Below are 15,573 nucleotides of genomic sequence, written 5' to 3'. Positions count from 1 at the left end.
CATAGTAATGCATATGCACAGAGGTCAAACAAAGGTTGCATGTGCAACATAAATGCAGACGTTTTGAATGCAACACTACTGAGGGGATTTTCATCTGATTCTGTGCTTGTGTAGCGTGACTCGCTCTGAATATAAAACTTACCAGGCAGTGTTTACAGACTTGCCATCATTTTAGATGTATAAATTGTCTTTCTAAATGTTATATTACTCTCCTTAAAATTTATTAGCTTAGGTCCATTAAGTGCTTGGTTAAATTCTTTGGTCCAGATCAGGCAGGAGACCAGATTAACAGATTCAGTTTGGAGTACTGAGGTTGGGACACACACCTTTCCTCCATCGCACCCCTCCTACGGTTCTTGCGACGAGGCCAACACACGGTTGCCTTCACTCCACGAGTGAAGATCCTGTCTGTGAGACAGGCAAATGAACGAATGACAAAACTCTCTTTGCCATTCTCAAGGGAAATTTGTTCAGTATTATTTTAGATTAAGCCGACCTGAGAAAAATGATGGGCACGTAACATGGAACTAGCTCGCAGCCTAAGTGGGCTGCCATAGGACCACTCAGATTTTGAAAGCCATTTGGGTCAGCATATGGAATAGCAACAGTCTGTTGCTGTTTATATATGTATCTACAAATATTTCTATGGCCTTTGTCACCAGTGGAGACAGCTGCTCCCAATTAATGTTTCTCGTCAACAGCTCTATGGAGTCAGACTGCATTATTATTTCCATTTTGCAGGAGAGAAGGTGAAACAAGAGAGCAGACCAAATTCACAAAGGTATCTTTGTGCGTAGTTCCCACTGAAATCAGCCGAACTTGGTTCAACCACAGAACTTACGTGGATCTGGATCCACAACTCAGATGTGCATCGAGGTGGGATTATACTACAGATTTGCAAAATGAACTTAAGATTTTTAACTCCCACTCCAGTTTTACATCTTTAAAAGGTCACTAGTGGACTGATCACAAAACTGCATATTCAGAAAACTGGGCTGTATTATTTTCTTTGATAAAGTTCTCTTATCTGTTACTACCAACACAACATTAAACAGACAACAGAAATTTGGAGAGATGGAAAAAAGAAAAAGACGGGGGGGGTTTTTTGTGTACCAAATGGTTGAAATAGTGGGTTTGATGGCTCTTTTTCACACTGCTTATGACTTATTTCTCCCCTAATATTGTCCACACACTAGAAGAAATAGTATGCCAATAAACACTGAAAATATAAAAATCATTAATGCTGTCATTTTAGCCAACAGTTTCAGAAGCACAAAACTTCTATACATCTTTTAGATCTGTACAACAATATAATAAAGATTTACAACAACACCTTTCGTTAGCTCGAAAAATCCTTTTGCTGTCAGATATAAGCATTAAACCTAACCACAGGACCAAAGCTTTCCTCTAGCCCTGCAAGTCTGAGTATGGAAGGTGTTTGCCCACTAGCAGAAACGTATCGTTTGGAGAGAAGCGAGAGCAGTACACCATTTATGGGAATTTTTTCATCAATTCTCATTCTCTCTCTTTGCCGACCGCTTGCCATCACATCCATGGCAGGGCTGCAGCCCCCCTCTGATGTAACACCCACCCATAATGACTGCCCACCGAAAGCATGAAGGTGCTTCCCAGAAGCACCAACGTCATCTTAGCGCCAGGACATGACAACATACAGGTGGAAGCATTTGTTCTTAGCGGATGCTGGTGCTCACGGTTGTAAAACCACAGATTACATTCCCTCCTTGCTGTCTAAACACACAGAGGACTCTACAAACACATCACTCGCAGAACTTGCAGAAAGCTAGGAGCTTCTTCACCTACTAAAAACAATGCGGTTTAGAGACCGAATATATTTTCCCTTTGGTTTACATCAGCTAGGCCTTTGTTTCTCTCTGTTACCTAAAATAAACTATTTGTTACAAAAGGAAGGATATAACATTAAGCTGGTTTTACCACATTTTTGGTGGTGGGATGATAGCTTAGCACACAAACACATTTCAAGGGAAATGAGTTCGGCAGTCCTTTCCCCGGGCTGAAGGAAACTTGGTTACAAAGGTTAGATTTTTACATAAATGACTGCCCAGGCATTTTACGTGCTTCCATAACTTAGCGGCATTCCATTTTATTTGTTTATGGGATTTAGTTTCGTCTTCTTTGGTGGTACTACTTTGCTATTAAACAAAACATGTACATGACTCAAGTGCATGTCCACAGAGCTAGAAAGACTCTAAGGCTTCTTTTCCCCTCAAAGAATAATTTCTGAGTGATTTATGAAAAAGTTACAATATCATATTTATTGTAAAAAAACACACTGAAGTACAATGACAGTAGGTATTTCAACTCAGGTCATATAAAGCACAGCATCTCCCTCTGACCCAGAGAAAAGTTAGTTTGTGTCTGCTTAAAACAAGCTTTTTTAAAAAAAAAAAACCAAACATCACCACACCGTACTGTTAATAACCATCCACAATGATAGTTGTGTGGTTTCATAAATAAAATACATCTTCAGGCAGCTACTAACAACTGAACTGCTAAGAGAACACAGAGAAAACTACCTTCAACAAATAATGGAGTTCGTGAGACGTTCGAGCTCTTTGAAAACTGATGTGAAAGAATGCTCCCAAAGCCTAAATTTATTCACAAAATTCTTATCCGTAATGACAGATTGAGAAGGCGGCGATGTTATTTCTTCATCTGTAGCTGTATTTTCAGCTGGTGACTTCCCACAGGCAGCTATCATTCATTCAATAAAATCTACTCGGTGGCCCTTATTCAAATAGGATATATTTAACAACTTCAATAAAATACTGAGTTTTCATCTGTTACTCAGTCACAATAGAAAAAAGGTTAGTATAACATTATATTGATCTAATCAACATGCGTTCAGATTTAAGAAGAATAACATAGTTTGATTCAGCTTCCAACTGCTAAATTGCACTGAAAGAGTAAAATCAGCGCAAGACCAAGGAGACCACCAGGTCACCGCATGACGGAGGGACCCAGCGAATCCTCCCACCAGAACAGCATTATCTCAGGAGGGCGCCTCTTCCTCAACCCGATGTCAGATACTTCTACCCCACAGAAAGACGCTGCATAACTTACGCTGAGACATCTTACACACGGTGAGAGCTTCGAACGTTACACAGTGAGCACCGTCTATGTGGGCAGAAGGAAGCAAGACAAGCTCAGTTAAAGCCAACACTGAGGAAAAACACTTGGTGATGCCTGTGCTTGCCTGTTATTTTTAATAAAACTGAGTTGTCGAAAGGAGCTAAACCTGACTTACTCTGTCACTGTATGTTCTGTTCTGAGAAGTGTGGGATATGCTTTTATCTTAATTTCTTACACAGTGTATCTAATTAATAATTAATTTAATTTATTTAATACATATGTTGCTTAATCACCACATATGTCAATGTAGAATTAGATTGTTAATCATTACACTTCAGAATAGGATTTTTGTGCTTTTTTCTACTAAAGAAAAATCTAGCTGGCTGCTGTAAAGGTTCACTCATGGTTAAGGAAAAAAAAAAAAAAAATTCTCTTATTGCTTAGGCTGACCAGACAAAACAGAGCTGCCCATCAAAAGCCTTAGACGGTACCTAACCCAGGTAAAGGAAGAAACTAAGCCCATTTGTTTCTGAAGCTCTGTCACTGATGCTGAATTTCCCAGTGCTACTGCACAGTCACCAAGACATTCTGTGGTTGGCAAGAAAGAGAAATTTGCTAGAAATCTCCTGCAAATGAAACCCAGCTGCTTAAGCACAATCCCAGATGTCTCCTGCACCGTGTGGCTTTGATAGATTAAATTGAGCATAAGAAAGAGATGAAATATTTATGAAAATTAAATTTGCAGGATGCATGTCAGTAAGCCTGAAAAACACTTTTTCAAACGAAGACAGGAAACCACATTTTTCACCCAACCGGGTTAGGTTAGGTTATAGCGGTGGTATTCATGGAGCTCCTGAGATGCTTATGTTTCCTGCAGACTGCTTAGCTTTTATTCAAACCACTCATTCCAGAAACAGCGAATGCAAAAAATACTGTCTCTGACACCAGTGTATCAAACATCTATAAACAACACGCTCAAATGAAATGTTATGTTTTATTCCTCATCCACCAAAAGTTTAGTATTTCGAAGGCTAGGAAGAAGCTCAAATCACAAACTCTGTGTAAGGATACCACACCCTGGACACCGAATACTGCTGGAATCAACAAAACCTGCCCTGTTCCACATTTAAGGGAATGCTATTGGATATTTAAGCAAATTAATATAGAGAGACATCTTCAGACTATTTGTTCATCAAAACATCATAGTTGCATTGGCTTCCTCAAAAGAGCAATGAAAGGAAGAGTCAATGTGGTAAAAGAGCACCAGAAAGTATAAATTAATTAAGATAATATTTACAATTAAATGAAGCCATGGAAGCACTAAATACCTCCGTTTTTTCCAACGATAAATGTCTTGCATAAAATCCCCAGACACAGCTAGCATGCATCTCTCTCCACCATCCAAGTCTTGCCTGTCTCAGCAGATCTGTTATCACTACGGTAAGCGCTACTAACAGAACATGATCAGGTTTTCCTTTTCTACCTTTCATCCCTCTGCAGGCAACCGTCTTAGAAAGGGTGGCACTCTCTTTCAAGGTGCTCTTCTCTCTCTTTTGGGGGATTGAGAAACCCAGAAGAATTTTTTAGGGAGTTAATTTTTATGATCATTTAGCACTCAATTACTTCAAAATCCTGGCTGATACAAATACAGAGCTATGGCTTAATTCACACAGTGGTGGTGGTGTTAGCAAAGCAAAACTAAGACACCAGATTAATATTTATTCTGTGGATTAATAACAAAGGGGCTGCAGCTCTCTGTGTGGCTCACCGAATACTTTTGAAACAGAAATTGAGACGCCCTTGACTTCAGCAAAGCAGGAACAGAGACCAATCTAACCCTTCCCATCGCCCTTGTGCTCCTCGAACGGCTCCCGAGCACGTCACGAGGCTGCTGGATGAGCCAGGACAGCAGAGCCGTCCCAAAGGAGACCAGGGATGAGCCAGGAGAGCAGAGCCGTCCCAAAGGAGACCAGGGATGAGCCAGGAGAGCAGAGCCATCCCAAAGGAGACCAGGGATGAGCCAGGACAGCAGAGCCGTCCCAAAGGAGACCAGGGATGAGCCAGGAGAACAGAGCCATCCCAAAGGAGACCAGGGGTTTACTTGAAGCAGCCCAGCAAGTGACATTTCCCAAACTCTCTTTCAAAAGAGGAGCAACAAATATTCCATTTCCTTTTCACAGAATGTTTATGCGCTAAGACTCGAGTCCCTTTTATGCTGCTAAGCTAATGCAAAGCCACATTTCAGCAGAGGAAGAACAGTATGCTTTCTTAGTGCACGTTTTGAGTTGTATTTACATGAACACGCTGTGTCTGAAGCAACAGTCCAAAAATTTGCTGATAGATGATCAGTACCGTTGCAACATCACAGTAACTCCACAGACAAATAGACGTCGTAAAAATCAGTGCCATTAGAAACTATCTCCCTGTAGTCACTTTGCGGCGTAAAAGACTAAAAAATAGCAGAGCTGCAAATAGAAGTTAGTAAACAGACACGACTAGCCTTGGTCTGGTTAACCAAACTGACACTAGTCCTGTTATTTTTTTAAAGAAGTTAAGCCTCCACTTCTACAAAGTACTCAAGGAAGAGTGGTCCGATCAGTCTCAAAAGGACCATTTAAGTTTAAAATCATATAGGTGTTTGAAGTAACCTGCTGAGTAAATGCTTCATGGTTAGTTTGGCTAACTACATGGCACATCTAGTTTCAGTCCAGTTAAATATTCTGCTTTCTAGTGATGAATCTGGAACAAAAGGCATTCAAAAATTACACGAGGGAAGCGTTTGCCAAACTGCAAAACGCGTCAGGCCTTCAAACCCACTATCTTCGTCGAGTCCAGACAGCTGAGGACCTGACACTCGGTGGGTGATAAACTCCAGTTCAGAACAAGCGGGTGCAAAGTACGCTTCATGTGTCCTGGGTTGAACCATATCTCCTACAAAAAGGAGGAGGGAGGGAATAAAGGAATGAAAGATCCTAGTATTGCTATCTTCCCTCCAGGTATGATGCTGAAGAGATCAGATTTCCAGCATCTGCGATGCTCACCACAAGCTGCTTTTATTGCTGATTAACAGTGAGAGATTAATAGCTGGGGATGCCACATAATAGCTGCAGTATAAAACTCTTGAACACACAGTCATGGTTATGCGTTTAACAGCTGGGTTCATACTTTCAGTGGATTTTGCCATATGGTAACCAGGATCAGTTTACACTTACAAAACTATTACTTTAAATGCATGCTGTACAGCTACACCGCGCAGCTACCTCTGAAGTAACGCAGCCCAAAGGTTACCTATCCTCGTGTTTCCCGAATCATCCTTCAGCTTTCAGCAAGCCAAACAATGTCAGGTCCTATCTCCCAATTCCCACAATTTTTAGCTTTAAGTGTTAAAACACACCGAGGAGCACCAAATATCAGAGGCGGGAGGTGGAGGCCTGGCACCTGGCCAGACAACAACTAGACCAGCAGGTGAACATGAATTTTTTTTGGATTAAACCAAAGTACAGCACTGCCTGCTAAATCCCTTGAGCAGTGAACTGTATGACAAGTAATTATACCAAAGAATTTCGTTACATCAGGTTTATATATTCACCAGATTGCAACGATAATTAACAATTGCCTCTACTCAAAGTCCCTGCGAGGCTTTGGATCTGTTAATTGTAAAGGCCGATACGTTGCTCCACAGCATGAGGCTGACGTATACCAACAGAGAGCACTACAGGCATAAACATCACACTCCTCCTTGAAGGTACAACTGGCTCCTGCCCAGTTTCTCATACTTTCTCCCCCATATTTTTCATGAATGCTACACTCTTTCATTCAGAAAGACTTCTCTGTGATTTCCACAGGCTGGTTTAGGACAAGCCTGCGCCACGCTCATTTGTGGCTCCTCTTGGGATGCCACCAATGGTAGCATGGGAAGATGGAGAAATCCACCAAATCCATATCCCACATGGGTAAGATGGGCAGGAAAAGCTCCATTTTTTGGTAAAGCTCCATTTTTTACAGTAAGTTAAGGCCTACACTTCATTCCATGTATAGGACTGATACATCTATGGAGTGCCAGATGCAAGGCATTTGGGCCAAAACTACAGTTTTGCCCCAAACTCAGCATCTTATGCAACATTTCTTTCTTTTTTTGAGCTGAACTTTGCTGAGATTATGGGACAGAAGAGAGTTTTCTGAAAAAGAAGTAGTGTTTTGGCAAGAAGAGCTTTTGTCACCTGCTTCCTTTACAGTACAACCCTCTCGTTTGCATCACTGAGCTCAGTTAAGCATTTTTTCTAAATGTGCAGTTAAACTAGCTTTTGGCCTGCATTATTTATGCTTCAGTTTTCAAATTATGATTACCTTTGCTTTTGAACATTTCCTTCAGAAAAAATGTCCGTAAGTCTGAATTCCAGCCTAGAAAGCTACCCTCTGCAAGTTAGAAACAGAAAATAGTGCTCAGTCCAAAAGCCTGAACACAAGATCTGCAGTTTAGTCTGACTGAACTGCTCTGCCTTTCTTCCTTATATTTTGATCTCAAGTTTAGAGAGGAGAAGATTAAATTCAGCCAAAAATACCCCAACCAACAGATAGAGATGAGCAATGGCTAACATAGGTTTGTCAAGAACAAACCATGTCAAAAGTACTTAAATTCCCTCTAGGACAAAGTATAGGCCTTGCGGACGTACGACAAGCAAGATTGTACCTGAACCGAAGGACAGGGCTAATGTTCAAAAACGTTCTTCAGATGCTGGAAATGCTCGGGAGAAGCTGGGCTGCTATTCAGCTGGTATAACATAATGCACACACATGAGCAGTTGCACACGTAAAGAAATGCTCAGACCTGAGTTCTGCATTTTGAGGAATATACGGAGAGACTGAAAAATGTGCAGCAGGTCAGCAAGAGTAATTGGAGACACTCAAGACCAGACAAATAGAACTGAGCTGGAGCAAAAAAGACAAGAATATAGTTAAGACTAATTCTTCTAGAGGTGAAAATAGGGAGGGGCACTGGGACTGATTGCCTGGAAACCTGTGGTCTCCTCATCACTGAAGGAAAGTCAAATACTGGTAACAAACATCACACGCATGTCAGAGGGACTGACTAAACTCTTGGTGTTGCCTTCCTGCCCTATATCCAGTGCGAATTTGCCGTTACACTAATGATATAACTACATTTGGTATTAGTAACCATGTGGAACCATCAGGATCTCCCCAGGCATATGTACAGGCAAAAGGCAGACTCCACAGGCTAATAATCCATGTCCCTACTGTGATCATCCTGCAAGGAAACAAAAGCTTTGAAGGGAAAGAATAGAATCATCTACTACGCAAATTTAAACTGGAACAAATACATCTTCAGAAATCTTGCTCTTGGCCTGAGGCACAGACTGAATTACTTAGAAGATCTCTTAATTTGATTTTAAGCTCTCTTTTTATAACAACTTGAAACTGCCTCAAGTAATGGGACTCTGACCCATAACCCAAAGAGTAGGAGGAAGCAAAGTGTTACAGTCACGTAACTTAAAAAGAAATAAATACATAAATAGTATCATTACACAGCGCATACCTTTACAAGATTTTTTTTCAAGGATTTAGCTCCTAAAATTAGCCTAAAGCACTCAGCTTCAATTGCTATCGCTTTCTCTTTCTTTAATTGCTGAAAGATTTTGGGCCGATTCCATCTCACGTTCAGAATTTCAGAGGAGGACACAGAGCCGATAAGAGTACCTGTAGGAACCCGCATGGGCGCTCCCTGGCAAAGACTCCTCAGCACAAGCCTCTCACCCTCTGAGCGGTGCTGGCAAACAAGAAATATCCAGTCCTCAGAAGGGAAAAAAATCCTGTGCTGGACAGGACGCTAGTTACACTTCCTAAGAAGCTTGTACGAGTGCTCAAAAAACAAGAAAAGATTTGACTCCCAACCGATGGGAAGTTGGGCACGTATTTCAAATGCAAACTGTGAACTCACGAGCAGCTGAGCTTCCAATAATGCTACTGAGAATCTCCTACTGACACTGGTAGTTACACTGTTGATAAAACACAGTATCTGAGGATCTTCTCTTTTGGCATAACTTTTGCATGCTCATCTTTGTGCCTGGAATTCGGCAGAGAAGGAAAAATCTGGGTCTCTTCAGGACAAGAGAAGTTTTCTGTGCACATCTTTCAGCAACCTACTAAATTTCTTCTACAGATCTGCCCTTGCAGAAGCTCCTAATTCAGAATACATGTGATTTCCTTGACGGTCATTGCACCAAGATTCTCAGTGTCTTTAAGAGCATGTTATTTTGGCATCGATAACTCTGAGGATAATCTAAGAACCCCCTTGTTTTTCAAGGGATCACAGCAAAACAAGTGTCAAAGCATTTACCCATTAAAACACTAAAAGGGAACAGAGAGACTAATACGACTTAGAAACATTTATGACTCCTGGTTTTGGGGGAGTAGATGCAGATCTCTGTGCACAGCCCCAGCTGCGCTCCCTGCTTTGGCAGCAGAGGGTGCTGGCAGAATATCGAGGGTCCCTGCAAAAAATATCCACGGCCAGTCCATCAGTTGTGACTCCAATTTGTGCAGAGCATGCCCTTCACACAAGTATCACTTCCGAAGAATGGCACCAGCGAATGGTTTTAAACTAGGTTTTCAATAGCACCTAAAGACTGTAAGATCTGCTTATCCCACACAAAATTGTGCTGCGTGCTCACTCCTATGCCTCATAAACAGCTTCTGCAGTTGAGTCTGAAAACAAGGTCGAACATTAGATGTAAAACATCAGTCCAGTAGTTCTTGTGATTCAAGGAGAAAGTGATCAACCGAGGATCGCAAGCTTGAATCTGAACCGCGTACACCGTTACACTTGGTACGGACACCCACAGTCCAGCTGCTGCTCTAATCCCGCTCTGTAGCTACCACGCTCTCCCCAAGCCCAGCTGCTCCCGTGGACACCGCGTCCACTTCCCACCACACGAAACCTTTCAGGCCAAATGGACTACACGAGTGGTGCTGCTGTTTCTTCTGCTCCTTAGCTTTATCATGTCTTATTAGGAAGCCAGACTAAAATCATCTCAAACATCAGAAAAACTCACGGTCGATGCTGAAGCACTGTAGGTGAGGTCCAGAAAGTTTATCTGTTTAGTCAACAGAACTGACTACTTTACTGGGAGAAAAAAAAACCTTCTTTGCTGTGCATACTTTTCAGGATACTCAGCTCGCTAGCTAACTGCTTCATGATAAAAATATATAAGCAAAAAAGACTGTTTCATTAAATTATTTACTGCTTTTTAAAAGGCACTAAGCTTAAAAGAACAATGTCTTTTCAACAACAGTAATTTTACAGTCCTTCCAAAGAACATCAGTACGTGAGTGAAGCACACTACTGTAAGCACCTTTATAAACTCCAGAAAACACGCCATCTCGTTTACTGCATCCTGAACCTGTGCAATTGTTGTAAGTATGTTTCAGACTCATTCATACACGTTCCTTATTTTCAGTCTGTGTAATGAATAATGCTACTATGATTCTGCTGTCAATCAAAATTCTGCCTCATTACAATCTCTGTTTAGTGCTAATTAGTGCCCCCTTTTCTTATTAGCTATGTCAAATTTTTGCTTCTTGCTGGGTAAATACGGCATTTTCACTTATAATTAGCATGATGCTTTCCTGTTAAAACTGAAGCATGAACAAGTCCAGTCTTCCTCTGAAACCCGCACAATGTTTCTTAGTTTAGAGTTCCTAGTTAAAAACCCTCTCGCTGTGAAAAGGGGTAAACAGACAAAAGTCACAAAACGCAGAAGCCTAAAACGCTCAAGATTTCTAGAGGCAGATTTAATATAACGCAGTTGCTTTAAAGGTGTTTCTTTCCAGCGGTGCAGGTAAGTCTCAAGCTGCGCTATCAAAAAGCGAACAGCACCGGGAGCTGCCCGCCCGCATCACGCTGCCTGCTGCTTCTGCAAGCCGTGCGCCTCAGGGGCACCACCCGCACCGTCACTCCGAGCAGCCCGACAGGACAGGACCAAAATGACAGTTCTGAGCCAAAAACCTTCCCCCCCCCGCCCCCCGCGGACACCTTCCCCAAGCCCGCTCCCCCCCGCCCGGCCGCGGCTGCCCTCCCCGCTCACCTCGGGCGTGCAGCCAGAGCAGCGCCAGCAGGGAGAGGCTCCGCGGCCAGCGCCGCTCCTCCCGCCGGCCCATGGCAGCGGCCGCCGGCCCCGGCCGCCTCCTCGCCGCGCCCCCTTCCCCGGCGGCTCCTGCCCCCGGCCGGCTCCGTCAGGCGGCGGGGCAGGGCTGGCGGCGCGCCCGGGGGGAGGGAGCCAGGCGAGCGGCGACCCGCCGGGCTGCCAGCCCCGGGGCTCGGCAACAAAAGGGCGGCCGGGACGAGGGCGGCAGCGTGGGGCCGCTCTCCCGCTCCGGGGGAGCCGCCGCCGGGCGAGGCACCCCTCGGCTCCCCCTGCCCCGTCCCGTCAAACTGCTTCAGGCTTTCGCACATCAAACGTTCCCTTTGCCTGTAAAGAGACCACACCAGCGCGCTCGGGAGCCGCGACCCTTCCGCAGGCAGAAAGCGCTCGCAAGCAAGAGCGGATAGCAGCCGGGAAAGCCGAGAAACAGAGAGCGACGCCTCTGCACGGCGTTCTGTAAGATAAGGCACCCTCCCTGCGGCATGAACTGTTTCTCACTGGACAACTGTTACAAACGCTTTCTAAGCTGGTGTCATTCTTCAAGTACTGAATGAGCCGCTTCAACATATGTGCGGCGCGTGATTGCCCCGTAAGGCTGTTAGTGCATCAGGCGTGCATACGGATTTGTCTTCACCGTGATGGTGACACTGCGCACAGCAGTCGGGTCACCTCTCTGCTGGGTGCGCTAAAACAGAACCACCTCATCTACGCCTAGGGTTATTAGAATTCTGTGTTAATAATTTCTTGATACTTGCTCAGCAGAATATTATTTTCAACCGATACCCCAATTCTGATCACTTGCCCAGAAAAAGGGTGCTCAGGTAGCCGCCAGTGGATGCAAACCCGCAAGAGAACCCACCTGCACATCTGCCCCTTAGGACAGGAACAAGCGTTTTGAACAATTGTTACGGCATCAAACTGCAGAAGTATGTGGTCTACGTTCTTGAGCAAAACACGAGTGAGATCCCTAAAACACTGAATAAAGCAATATAACAGGAATATTACAGACTGTCGCACTGCAATAAAAAAAGACTCCCAACTACCACTGAGCAAAAAAAACCAACAAAAGCAGGGGCAAACTATGTATTTTCAAATAAACTCCATATCAATATATAGCCATTATGAATGAAAGCACCATTATTCTTATCTATAAGAATGAGAAAAGTAGGGTTTGTGATTCATTAGCTCATTTTTGATGATGTTTGTTCAGTTTGGCACCGATACTGGACTGCTGTACCTAACAGAATCCTGACATTTCAGTAGCTAAATTCCACTGCCACGCTTCAAATGGTGTTTTTGCTCCAAAAAAGTGATTCCCTCAGAAGCTTTCTGGGGAAGGTCCGCATCTTTGATGATGTTTAGCAAAATGGAAATCTTTGAAGTGGCGGCCTAGCAGCTGTCATACAATGATTAGTAATAACAGAATAAAATTCAATTTAACATAACCAAGAGTAATCTGGCCAAAGCGTTCATAAACCAGACCTTGACCAGCTATCATAAATGTGATGAGCATTACTCTTGTCTTCCCAGTAATGTGTGGAATTTATTTTTCTTTCCTCATCCTTTCATTTAAAATTCTGTTACCTGCTTGATTACTACACCATTTTACAATGCAACTGCAACACAAACATACATTTCTATGCACACGATTGGAATGCATCACTTACGTGAATATAATTTTTCAGTATCTCTCGTGTTTTCATTGGAATATATAGCAACAAAGTAACATGGCAGCATCTAAACTATTTATTTTCTGAGTCCTAATTACAGACTTGGTCCACACATCAGTTTTCATGGGAAAAATTATCTTAGTTCTAAAATTCCTATTTAACCTATCTGCTGTCTTCAAAAAGCATGCTTGATGTTTCCTTCCCGAGCTCCCATATAAGCACAAAAAAAACCCTTAGAGCAATGATTTATCATCTGCTGACACCATTTTAAATGTTTCTATTACTAAAACAAAAACTCCCAATCTGCCACATATCACACATCGTTCATCAAATGCTACAGAGCAGACCGTTCTTCCTACATCAAACATAGGATGGCACTCCTATGACCTTTTTGACTGCGAGGTGCAAGACTATCATTAATTTGGATTCTTGGGACAGACACCACAAGCCTGAGTTGTGCGACCGTAAAGGATCGGATGAATTCAGAGCTGCAAATGTCTGAATCTGAAAGACTGCCATCAAAAGAATGGGGAATCTAACTGGGATGCTTTTAGGATGCCAGCAGAATGAATGCATCAAAAAACTGTTTCTTGTGCAGACTAAAGCAAACATGAGTGTTTAAAATCAGTCTTTAATTTACATTTGTGTCTGTCCACAGATGTAACTAACAGAGTGCAGTAGCAAGATCAAAACTCACCATGGGAAGAACCTCAAATACAACTGGAAGGCTGCGCCGTGACTGGGCAATCTAAGTCAGCGTGCACTGGGATGGCCATGGCTAGCTAGTATGGCTCACTGAAGGAAACCAGAGATCTCCAAGTAGGCACACAAAACTCAGTTGAGGTAGAGCACCTCTTAAAAGTTACTGCCTTTCATCTGTTCAGTATTAACCACCAGTGCCTAATAGGTATTTCTTTGGGTGTGGATGGCAGGAGGACTCTTTTCCACAACTAGGTTTTCTTGCAAATCCATACAGGATATATGGATATCAGGTGGTATTCCTCCTTGGGACACTGGCCAAAAAGAAAGCATGAATTACTCTAATATCTATGTTGATCACTTTCTCTAAGAAAAAAAAGAGAGGGGGGGGAAAAGCATCATATGGTTGCTTGAGACACCATGGTCATGGATTTGATGACACAAGAGATTTCCCTCCTGTCCTGTATTCCAGTGTTTCTGACCTAAATGTGAATAATACCGCCCCATTCAGCAGGGCAAAGAGGTGACAGCTCCGTGATGGGAAGCAAATGGAACAGGCTGTTTGCAGACACACATCTTGCTCGTGTTTCTCTAATGTCTTCAGAGTTCAAGGTGTGAGCTGCAACTAAGGAATCTTCTTTATTGTGCCTTTTCAATGAGGAGCAGGGCATTCCTGTTGCTATTAGAGCACAAGGCAAAATAAATAAATGAAGCAAACAATAATGTGCTGTAATGACAGGGTTTGTCGGCGTTCGCGGATCTTCCCCCCAATCCTGGGGGATACATCAGTATTACACACTTAGTCATATTGAGTAAGTAAGCAAGAAAAGTGTGGCAAATTCTTGCACTGATAGGGACATCATATTTCTGAAAATGGAAAGAAAATTTTCAAGTTATCATAAATGTGGAAAAAATATTTTCACATCATGGAAGATGACATCATTGTTTCCATAGTTGTTAATGTCATCAATGATGTAACCGTATCTTTGATTTCTTCCTGCTAATTATGCTATTTTCCTATATATTTTGTGTTCTGTAAAAGCTCTTTGCCCATTAAAATCCTTTTCTAAACAGAAGCACAAATCAAAAAAGTCCAAATTAACATGTCATTGCTGCTCTTTTTTTTTCCTAGTTAAAAAACCAATCCAGCACTTAAACTACAATAAGTCATACCCACAAATAGAAGGCTCTTCCTTCAGACAAAACCTGCTTAGCCATGCTTTCTCCATGAAAGCTGGCAGAAATGAATTCTTAACGGCACTATTCTCTAATATTTTTACTCGCTTCGTGGTGAAACACGGCGTCCCCATTCGTGGAGCGCAAACTCAAAAAGAATAAAAAGATGCTTTCACTCCACTTTGAAAAAACCGAGGCATTCAAACCCAGGGACAGGCAGACAACAAAAGCTGTGACGTGCTTAGAAACGTCTGAAAAGACTGTTAAAAGGCAGCGGAGCAGTGAGTTGAACCTCTTTTGCCTGAGTTTCCTCCCTCCAGCCCCGCTCCGCCCGTGGGGTGCTCCACCAGCCGCCCCGAGAGGAGCAGCGCACCCCAGCCCCTGCACAGGGACTGCCGCCCCCTTCCAAACGGCCCCCAGCCCCCTGCGGCACGGCTGAAAGGGCCGCCTAGTATTCCAGGCACATATTCCTCTGGGGTTTGCGGGGCTTTTTTTTCCAGAGATCTGCCAAAGTTTCCCCTCCTCTCGGTCACCTCCCCCCCATTCGGAAAGGGTAAAACGGGAGCGAGAAGGGAGAAAATCCCATAACTTGTCCAAAGCATGCAAGGATGATTTGTGTTCTCACTTATGGGGTATGACTGTCACCGTTGATCTGCTTTCAGGCCTAGATTACATCTGATAAGGGCTGACCTTATTTGAGTATTCACACATTATGCGCTCATGGAGAGCACGCTGGACACAAAAGTCCCTCAGATGTT

At 43.1% G+C, this 15,573-nt stretch overlaps 1 protein-coding gene across 4 annotated transcripts in view; it reads right to left on the bottom strand.

Annotated features, from left to right (window-relative positions):
* The window catches only part of BMPR1B (bone morphogenetic protein receptor type 1B), a 260,490-nt gene that overhangs the window by 69,713 nt on the left and 175,204 nt on the right, over positions 1–15,573 (bottom strand). Inside the window, exon 1 of one of the 4 annotated variants that reach the window (XM_054824513.1) lies at positions 11,214–11,262. The exons of the other annotated variants lie outside the window; for them this stretch is intronic. The gene's annotated coding sequence lies outside the window, so the exon portion shown is untranslated. Of the gene's footprint in view, positions 1–11,213; positions 11,263–15,573 lie in introns of those variants that run through there. 4 annotated transcript variants of the gene reach the window in all.

Source organism: Grus americana, chromosome 4, assembly GCF_028858705.1.
Source record: "Grus americana isolate bGruAme1 chromosome 4, bGruAme1.mat, whole genome shotgun sequence".
Classification (NCBI taxonomy): domain Eukaryota; kingdom Metazoa; phylum Chordata; class Aves; order Gruiformes; family Gruidae; genus Grus; species Grus americana.
Note: the sequence above shows the minus strand (reverse complement) of the source record. Positions and strands in the feature narration are given on the sequence as shown.